Here is a 10,901-nt window from a genome sequence, read left to right on the forward strand (position 1 = left end):
TTAATTCACTTGCTTATATAGTAGATTGCTTTTTACTTTTCTGTTTTGTTGCCCCAACAAGGATGTAGATTTCAGAACAAGTATTATGTTTCCCATATTCCCGGACCTTTCCACCTGAGATCAAACCATCAAATGCTTATCTCCATACACTTTTTAAGGGGTATCGGGTGACATTTTAAAATTTTCCTTTAAGTTTTTTGTTTTGTTTTGTTTTGCTGGCCACACCTCGCAGCTTGCAAGATCTTAGTTTCTGGACCAGGGATCGAACCTGGGCCCTCAGCAGTGGTAATGCAGAGTCCTAACCACTGGACCACCAGGGAATTCCCTGATTTTCCCTTAAGTTTTTAAATAAATTTGCCAAATTCCCTATTTTATATGTAAAGATAGATAGATAGGGATATACATATAACATGTAGGTCTCTGTACAATCAATTAAGCAAATTGCATATTATTGTGTAGTGTTCACTGTTGGTCACCTGCTTCCACTTTCTTACAAACAGAACCGCAGCTTTGCTAAGATTTCTCCCTAATCCCCAGTTCCGTAGACCCCACTTAGATTCTGATTAGTCTATACCAATCATCGAATTCCCAATCTTCTTGCCCACGATTGATTTATGGTTGAGTACGTAACTCAATTCTGGCCACAGAGACATTAGAGTAAGGCTTCCAGGGGACCCTGGAAAAAGGCTTCCTTTCTCCTAAGAAAGAGATATACAGTATCTTTCTCTTTCTGGACAGTGTAGTATCCAGAAGTGATTCCTTGGAAGTGCAGCAGCCCCCAGAGGCATTGAGGGGTCCTAGTGTTATGGTGAAGGTGGCGGCAGAGCAGGAATGAGACTCCACCTGGATGACGTCATCTCAACTCTGATTGTTTGGTACCCAAATCCCATGACCTCTTTCTTTCAGCTGAAAACATTCTGACATACAATGATTTCTAAACACTCACTAATCAAAAGTGGTAGCACAGAGGCTTGTTAGAAATGCAGAATTTCAGGTCACCTCGGAACGCCCGAATCACAATCTGCATTTTAATAAGAGCCCCTCCCCAGGAGATTCATGGACACATTAAAGTTTGGAAATGACTGAACTGATGCCGTACAATTCCAGCTGTTCTAGATCATCAATTATTTAATCGATTCATTTACGTATTTCACATTTATTTCACTTAGTGTTTGCAGTGAGCAGAATACAAGGGTATCCCAGCCTCTGCCAAGCTAATGCAATAAAATGGGTGTGACAAGAGGCATGGAAGCTGATGCACAGGGGAGCGGTGAATTTCCTTGCCTGAAACTCCTCGGTGGCTTCACATTGTGCGGAAAATAAAATTCAAAATCCTTAACACAACATTCAAGGCTCTGCAGGACCTGACTGCTGGCCCCTCTCTCCACCTTCTCCCTCACGCCTGGCTCCACTCTTCTCCCCCCACAGCCCTTTGCCTGGTGTGGCGGGTTAAAGCTGGCTGAAGGTTCTCTGACACTCCTCCCATGAGAAGTGGGGACCCTGTGCCCTCCCTTTGAATCTGGGTGGGTCTGGGACTACTTTAACGGCCCAGTCCAGTCCTGCCGGAATTTCTGACCCCAAAATTCATGCAATAGAATAAAATGGTTGTTGTTTCAAGCCTGCAAGCTCTGGGATACATCTAGCTGCAGCAATGAATAATGGAAAACTTGGCTAAGTCCTACTCAGCCTAAGGATCCCTTCCTTAGAGGGGCTTTTCCTGGCTTCCCTAGCTAAATCATGTCCTACCCCATCATCCTCTCTCCCAGCCCCAGGTTCTTTTCCTTCATTGCATTTTTCGCAGTGTGATTCTAGACCGATGGCTTTACCTCTTTGACCTCTGTCTTCCTAGACCATAAGCTCAGCAAAGTTTGACTTGCTCACCACCATATACTCGTCACCTTGCACACTGCCTGGCACGTGGTGGGACCTCCAAAATATTCAGAGAATTAAGTCATTAATGAATTATGCCAAGAGAGTCCTAAACTTATATATATATATATATATATATATATACACACACACACACATATACACACACACATATATACACATACACACACACATATATATACACAAACACACATATATATACACACAGTATATATACACACACATATATATACACATATACACACATATATATACGCAAACACACACATATATATACACAATATATATGTATACACACACATATATATATTTAGAACACACACATATATATACGCACACATACACACACATATACACACACACACATATATACGCACTATATATACACACACACATATATACACACACATATATATTTAGAACACACACACACATATGTGTTTGAAATATAGGCAATGTATTCATATGGTTCAAAATTCAAAAAGTAAAAAAATCTCCCCCCTACCCCTGTCCATAAGCCACCAGGTTCCCTTTCCTAGAGGTAACACATGTTGCCAGATTCTTATTTATCTTTCCAGGCATATGCTATGCATACACAAGCAATTATATGTATGCTTCTACTTGTAAGCAGTTCATCCCCTATTTAAAAGCCAAATTGCTCACTCTTCTGTCTCCTCTTTTTTCCACTTACAATAAATCTGAGTGATCATGAAACTGTGCCCCACAGAGTCCACAGGAGCTGATAACTAATAGAAATTCTTGAACTTGTCTTACAGAACAATAGCTAAGGGCACAGCTTGTAAAGCACTTTGCTTCTGTCTTCATTGTCAACAGCCTTCACTGATGACGTTTGCTTTAGTTTCTTTCCTCCCTCCCTCCTTCCCTCCCTTCCTTTCTCTCTCTCTCTTTAATTGCATACCTTCCCAGCCTCACTCAGCCCACTTATTTTACAAGATCTTTCAGCTCCTGCCCTGTGTGAGCCAGCTGGGGCTGGTTGAGACCACAGACCCTAAGACTGGGCCTGTGCAGATGCCCTATGAATGGCCTGTTGACCTCAGAGGACTGGAAAACCCCACCCCCCAATCATGGTCAGTGCCTCCATTTTGAATATCCAGAAGCAGGTATCCGAGATGCACCTGCACAGAACAGCAATTATCTCACCTTTCCTCTACCTCCAATCCCCTTTCCTCACGCCTAAGACCACCCTGCTTATCCCATAAATATCCCAAGCCCCTTGCCTTTGGGGAGGTGGATCTGAGACTGGTTCTCCCATCTCTTCACTTGGCTCCTTGTGAATAAACTCTTTCTCTGCTGTAAACCCTGGCGTCTAGTGGTTGGCTTGCTGTGAGTCCGGCGAATGGACCGTTCTGTAACAGTCATTCCGTATCTGTACATAAGGTACCTCCTCATTCTTATTTTATGGCTGCGTATATTCAGTATTTTATGTAACCTGTCCCCTATTGTTGGATATGTGGTTGTTCCTGATCTTTCACCATTATAAACAATGTTGTAGGATTTCCCTGGTGGCGCAGAGGTGAAGAACCCGCCTGCCAATGCAGGGGACATGGGTTTGAGTCCTGGTCCGGGAGGATCCCACATGCTGCGGAGCAACGAAGCCTGTGCGCCACAACTACTGAGCCTGCACTCTAGAGCCTGCAAGCCACAACTACTGAGCCCACGTGCCACAACTACTGAGCCTGCTCGCCTACAGCTTGTGCTCCACAACAAGAGAAGCCACCACAATGAGAAGGCCGCACACCGCAACGAAGAGTAGCCCCCGCTCGCCGCAACTAGAGAAAGCCTGTGTGCATCAACGAAGACCCAACGCAGCCAAAGAAAAAAAAAGTGTTGTAATGATTTATGCAATGCATATATCATTTCTACAGACTTTTGTATATATACATTCATGTACATGTGAGTATATCTGTAGGAAACGTCCCTAAAGTAGAAGTGCTAGGCCGAAGGGTCTGTGCCTCTGTCCTATTGATAACTATTGTTGGGTCACCCATCATGGGCTTTGCATTAATTTTCGCTCCTACTTGCAAAGTGTGAGGTCATTTGTTTCCTTACAGCCTCACTAACAGAATATATTACAAAACATTTATACTTTTGCTAATCTGATAGGTGAAAAATGGTATTTCAGTTTGGTTTGATTTTATATCTCTCTAATGATCAGTGAAGGTGAGCATGTTTTCACATGTTTAGGAGACATTTGTGTTTCTTTTTCTGTAATCCATGTCCCTTACTCATTTTTCCATTGGATTCTTGATCTTTTTCTTATTGACTTGTTGAAGCTCTTTATATATCAGGGAATTTGTCTTTCATTCCTTGATAAGTGTTGCAAAAATTTTTCCAACACTTGTTATTTGACTTTGCTGTTAATGGTTTTTGCCTTGCAGAATTTAAAAAAAATTTATGTTGTATTCATCATGTATTGCTCCATAACAAATTACCCCAAAACTTAGTGACTTAAAACAACTATGGGGAATTCCATCACGGTCTAGTGGTTAAGACTCTGCACTTCCACTGCAGGGGGCATGGGTTCGATCCCTGGTCCAGGAATTAAGATCCTACATGCCACGTGGTGCGGCCAATAAATAAGTAAATAGTAAAAAAAAAAAAAAATTTAAAAAAAAACTGCAAGCACTTACTATCTGTCGCGATTTCTGTGGGACAGGAGTTCAGACAGGGCACAGCAGAGATGGCTTGTTTCTGCTCCATAATGTCTGGGGCTTCAGTTGGAAGACCCGAAATTCGGGGAGGTGAAGTTGTCGGAAGGCAGTTGACGCTAAAGCTGCCAGCTGCAAGCGTAGATGAAGATCTTGCCCAAAATACCAACAAGTGGCCTGGACTTCTTCACAACATGGTTGCTGGGTTCACGGGGCAAGTATCCCAGGAGAGAGCCAGGTTTAAGCTGTATTTCCTTTTTAAAATTTTTTTAAATTGAAGTATAGTTAATTTGCAATGTGTTAGTTTCAAGTGTATAGCAAAGTAATTCGTATATATGTATCTATCCTTTTTCAGATTCTTTTCCCTTATAGGTTATTTCAAGATAATGAGTAGAGTTCCCTGTGCTATACAGTAGGTCCTTGTTGGTTATCTATTTTATATAGAGTAGTGTGTATATGTTAATCCCAAACTCTTAATTTATCTCCCAACCCCCCACTAGCTCCTTTGGTAACCATAATTTTGTTTTCTATGTCTGTGGGTCTACTTCTGTTTCTATTTCTATCATTTTTTTAGATTCCACATATAAGTGATATCATATGATATTTGTCTTTGTCTGACTTATGTCACTTAGTATGATCATACCTAGGTCCATCCGAGTTTCTGCAAATTGCATTATTTCATTCTTTTTTATGGCTGAGTAGTATTCCAGTGTGTGTGTGTGTGTGTGTGTGTGTGTGTGTGTGTGTGTGTGTATCACATCTTTTTATTTTATTTTATTTTATTTATTTATTTATTTTTGGCTGTGTTGGGTCTTTGTTGCTGAGCACGGACGATCTCTAGTTGTGGTGAGTGGGGGCTACTCTTCATTGTGGTGTTTGGGCTTCTCATTGCGGTGGCTTCTCTTGTTGCAGAGCACGGGCTCTAGGTGAGCAGGCTTCAGTAGTTATGGCTCATGGGCTTTAGAGCGCAGGCTCAGTAGTTGTGGCACACGGGCTTAGTTGCTCCGCGGCATGTGGGATCTTCCCGGACCAGGGCTCGAACCCGTGTCACCTGCATTAGCAGGTGGATTCTTAACCACTGTGCCACCAGGGAAGTCCCGCCACATGCATCTTAATTAGTATCGCTAGATAATTTAATTGCACTGGATTATTTTCAACCTCATGCAATGCTGAAAGATTGGTATTATTTTCCCCACTTTACAGATGAGGAAATCGAGGCTTAAAGGGCTAAAGTAACTTGCCCAGGGTCACAGTAATTGATGACTAAATTAGGAACAGAATCCAAGTTTGTCTGTTGCCAACCTTCTTTTCTGTGTGCCAAGTCAAACTGCCTTAGTAGGCAGAAAAGCAGGGAGCCTCTGGGAGGCCAGCGTGCACCTGACCTTTCTTCGCTCCGTCCAGTGAAGATAAGGCCTGAAGAGCATTAGCAACGCTGTCTTTCAGATATGGTTTTATTTGCTATCTTTTATCTCATCTCTTTTAATGATAATATTTCATACAAATGTTTAAACGGATGCTGACAAATGGAGGAGGAAAGTCAGAGAAGTAAAAACTGCTTTCCTGAAAAAGCCAGCCCCCATACCAAAGTAACCAGTGGGCCCGAGCCCTAAAACCTCATGCAAACGTCAGTGTACACCTTTGCACTTCAGCACTGAATAGGAAAGCATTCCGGCCCCATCATTTATGGCTTATCAATAATGCATTAGCTTGAGTCCCAGAGGAGCTCACACGCAAGGGAGAACAGACCTTTTTGTTTGGTTTATTGATTAGCTGAAGGGGCAGAGCAAGTTCAGTGAGGTTTCACTGGTGTATTTCGTTCAGGGGGCTTAGACCTGGACCCCCAGGCCAGCTCCTCACTTCCCCACCACACCCCTCCCCCAGCACTCTCTTCATCCCCCCGCCCCCAAACCAACCCCTGCAGCTCAAGCATCACTGTCCTGGGAAGCTTCCATAGTGTATGCAGGGCTCTTTTTGTTACAAGTGACAGAAATGAATTCGAAAGTTAAAAAAATAAAAGTTTAAAAACTATCTATCTGAGGGAACTCTATTCAATACCCTGTGATAATCCACAATGGAAAAGAATATGAAAAAGAATACATATGTATGTATAACTGATTCACTTAGCTGTACAGCAGAAATTAACACAACACTGTAAATCAACTATGCTCAACATTTAAAAATAAAATAAAATAAAATAATAAAAATTATCTATCTATTTATCTACGTATCTATCTGTCTACCTACCTACCTACCTACCTATCGAGGCGTCCACCACAGCTGCGGGCAGGTGCCAGAGGATGGCTTCTTTGTCCCTTGGGTCTCTCCATAACATTGGAAGGCTGCCATCTTGCTACCAGCTTCTGCATAATATGCCATCACGTAGGTTCTGTTGGTGCCACTCCTATTGGCCCTGCTTCAGCCGTGTGTCCATCCCTGAAGCAGTCACTGTGGTCAGTTGGCGGGGGCGACTCTCCTTGCCCAGGTCTGGGTCACATGCTCACGCCTGGGTTGCCTGTGGTGCAAGTCCCACCCAAGCCACGTGGTCTGCGAGTGGGGACGGCCAAGGGAGCTCCTTGTAGCAGAAGAAGAGGGAATGGCGGTTGGCCAGACACAACCAACACACGCCTAGGAGGTTGAACCTTGTAAAATCATCACTATCCAAAGGTAATTTATCTACAAAGATGATGAGTGACATGACAGCCTAATACATTGACCCTCAAGGCTTAGTCTGGTCCTTTAGTATGTATGCGCTCCCACAGAATTTATCCCAGGTTATGACACCCACCCTACATTCTGCAAACCAATAGGTTCGTTAAATGTGTGGTTGTGCAAACTTCTGAAGTCTTGACTACCCGCCTCAGTCACCTTTCCAGGCCTCCCGGGAGCGGGGTGCAACCACAGCACCATGGGCTTCATGCAGGCAATTTCCCCAGGCCTCTATTGGTCCGGCACAGCACCTGGAACACAGTAGCTGCTCAATAAATAAGCACTGAGTGGATGTGCTCAGCTAAGTTCTCTCTCTCTCTCTCTATATATCCTAATTACATGTTGAAGTAGTTAAACATAAATCTCCAGCCAACCATGAGACCCCTCTCCACAAAATGAAGAAAAGAATGAATCAGTTTTATTATTGAGTGACCATTAATAACCAGACTCTGATGCACATCACTGGCAATCCCATGGCAAAGACAAATAGAAATCTTACCCTTTTATAAAGCCAGACAGATACAATGCATAGCACACATGTTAATTGTCTTTAACAAAGGAAAAATAAAACTTCTCCTATCCTTTTGACAAGCAGGAAATTACAACTTGGAGCCAAGTGCTTGGGCTAAACTCCCACAGCATTAGGAAGACAGGGCACCGTCCTCCTTGACATTCACATTGCAAAGAGATGGTTCCAAGACCTTCATGAAAGACATTCCTGGGATGCAAAACTGGCAAGAGGCTATTGAGCTTTTATAAAGATCTACATACATCTCAAAGAGACAAATGGGATTTATAAGTTTTCTAGAGGAACTGTTGAAAGAAGAGGGAGAGAAGAAAAGCTCTCTTTCCCTTTTGATGCCAGGGAAATGTTTATATTTCACTTTGGTAGGGGGTGGGGATTTGCACTGTAGGGGAGGAGAAATCTCATTCCCTCTCCCCTCCCAGGTTCAATGGCTGAAGCCTGTGCGAATCGGTCTGATAAAAGACAGATTAACAAGAGAAAAAACAGTTTTAATTACCCACTTATGCACGGACTTTCACAAGGAAACCAGAGTCCAGGAGGCAGCCAGATGATTGGGGTTCATTTATTATTTTAAAAAATATTTAATTATTTGGCTGCGCCGGGTCTTAGTTGCGGCATGTGGGATCTAGTTCCCTGACCAGAGATCGAACTTGGCTCCCCTGCTTTGGGAGCGCGGAGTCTTCACCACTGGGCACCAGCGAAGTCCCCAGATGATTGAGGTTTATATACTGTCTTAGGCTAAACAAAGGAAAAGTGGTTTCGGGGCTTCTGGGTGGGGAGCTGAGCTAGGAAGGAGGGGTGGCTGGATGGTGAATGAGGTTTGTCTCGCTGTGCAGGTAAGACTCTCTCGGATGATAAGGCTTGTCTTCAGGAGTAGCTCTCTTCCTGCTACAGAGACTTCTTATAAATGGAAATTTCCTTTACATAAGGGCAGCTTTGGACTTTACTTTGGGCAGTTCTGGGGAGGTGAAGAGCTTTTCCTGTGTCTGCTGCTTCTCAGTTCCCTTTAGCTCAAAAGAATCCTTATGCCAAAGCGGCATATTTGGGGTGACGTGCTGGTGCCCTTCCGTATTTAGCCTTACACTCTGCCTTACGGGGGTGATAAGAATATCTGTATGAAACAGTTAGGGAACAAGTTACCCTGGAACCAAATACAGGATCTCCCATCCTCAGGGTAACTTAAAAAAATTTTTTTTATTGAAGTATAGTTGATTTACAATGTTGTGTTAGTTGCAGGTGTACAGCAAAGTGATTCAGATATACAATTTATAGATAGAGAGTCTTTTTAGATTCTTTTCCATTAGAGGTTATTACAAAATATTGAGTATAGTTTCCATGCTATACAGTAGGTCCTTGTTGTTTATCTATTTTATATATAGTAGTTTGTATCTGCTAATCCCAAACTCCTAATTTGCCCTTCCTCCACCCCCTTTCCCCTTTGGTAAACTTATGTTTGTTTTCTATGTCTGTGAGTCTGTTTCTGTTTTGTAAATAAGTTCCTTTGTATCATATTTTAGATTCCACATATAAGTGATATCATACAGTATTTGTCTTTCTCTTTCTGACTTACTTCACTTAGTATGATGATGTCTAGGTCCACCCATGTTGCTGCAAATGGCATTATTTCATTCTTCTTTTATGGCTGAGTAGTATTCCATTGTTTATGTATACCACATCTTCTTTAGCCATTCCTCTGTCGATGGACACTTACACTTAGGTTGCTTCCACACCTTGGCTGTTGTAAATAGTGCTGCTATGAACATTGGGGTGCATATATCTTTTCGAATTAGAGTTTCAGGGTAACTTTTAAGTTACTGTTGTGAGAACATGACCTCTAGCGTTTGAAGCGGTCATGACTTAGGTTTATATGCCCCACTCCACCTCTGCAGTGTAACTTGGAGAAAGGGATAGGACTGAAGACCTAGAAAATCATCAAAATCAAATAGACGCCCCTCTCTGACGCTCATAGGGGTTATAATGAATTTAGAGGGTGGACATACAGTTTCTTTCCACATCCCACCTAGCAGTACTTAGGGTTTCACATGCTCCTCCAGGATCTTCCTACTCTTCCATCAAGAGGCGGCATCTATTCTGCCTCGCCTAGAACCGGGGCCGGCTTTTGTGATTGTCTAGACAACAGAAAGCAGCGGAAGCAGCACTGCATGACCTCTGAGGCTGGGTCATAAATTACGGTATACTGTCCACCGGCTCTCTCTTGGGACAAGCACCTTGGGGATCAAGAGCCACGATGTAAGAAGCCCAGGCAGGGGACTTCCCTGGTGGTACAGTGGTTAGGACTCTGGGCTTCCAACGCAAGGGCCGCAGGATAGATCCCTTGTCGGGGAACTAAGATCCCACATGCCACACAGTGTGGTCAAAAATAAATAAATAAATAATACATAAAAGATAAGTTAAAAAAAAAAAAGCAGCCCAGGCACCCTGAGGCTGCCTGACGCTGGGACCATGTGAAAAAAAAGAAGCCCAGGCACCCTGAGGCTGCCTGACGCTGGGACCATGTGGAGGGAGCACGCAGAGATCCACGCAGAGATAGAGGGGGACCCCGAGGAACCCCAGCCACTCCAGCGCCAGCCATCCAAGCAAGCATGTCTTAGGGTGACTCTGACTGCAACCACGTGAGACACCCCGAACCAGAACTGCCTGCCGAGCCCAGTTAGCCCCCAGGACTTCGAAGGGATAGTAAATCATTGCTCTGATTTTCCATCACTAGATTCAGGTGTAAGGGGTATAAGCATGATGGAGACAACTCAGGGCTGGGAATCAAAAGACCAGCGTTTCAGTACAGACAGTCCTGTGTGATCTGGACCTTTGGCCCCATCCACTTTGGTTTCTTCATCTGTTAAATGGGCACAATGATATATCCAAGTGGGGTTATTCTCCTTTTGCCTCAACCCTACCTTCTCCACGCAGAAGGTTAAACTCTGTGGACAGTTTATTCCCCCTCTGTCTGCCTTGTTTCTGGCTTTGGGTTGGGTCCAGCCGATGGAGGACACTGCCAGGAGATTCTGCGGGCAGAGGAGAGGTCAGGGTATTTATCCCAACCTGACCCCTTGCCAGGCCACAGCTGTGACAGGGGCTGCATTCCCAAGGGC

General features: G+C 43.7%; 1 non-coding gene across 1 annotated transcript; it reads right to left on the reverse strand.

Annotated features, from left to right (window-relative positions):
* Positions 1 to 247: 247 nt before the first annotated feature.
* TRNAG-ACC (transfer RNA glycine (anticodon ACC)) lies at positions 248 to 320 on the reverse strand. Its single transcript has one exon. It is a non-coding gene; the product is annotated as a tRNA-Gly (tRNA).
* Positions 321 to 10,901: the final 10,581 nt, after the last annotated feature.

Source organism: Globicephala melas, chromosome 7 (assembly GCF_963455315.2).
Source record: "Globicephala melas chromosome 7, mGloMel1.2, whole genome shotgun sequence".
Taxonomy (NCBI): domain Eukaryota; kingdom Metazoa; phylum Chordata; class Mammalia; order Artiodactyla; family Delphinidae; genus Globicephala; species Globicephala melas.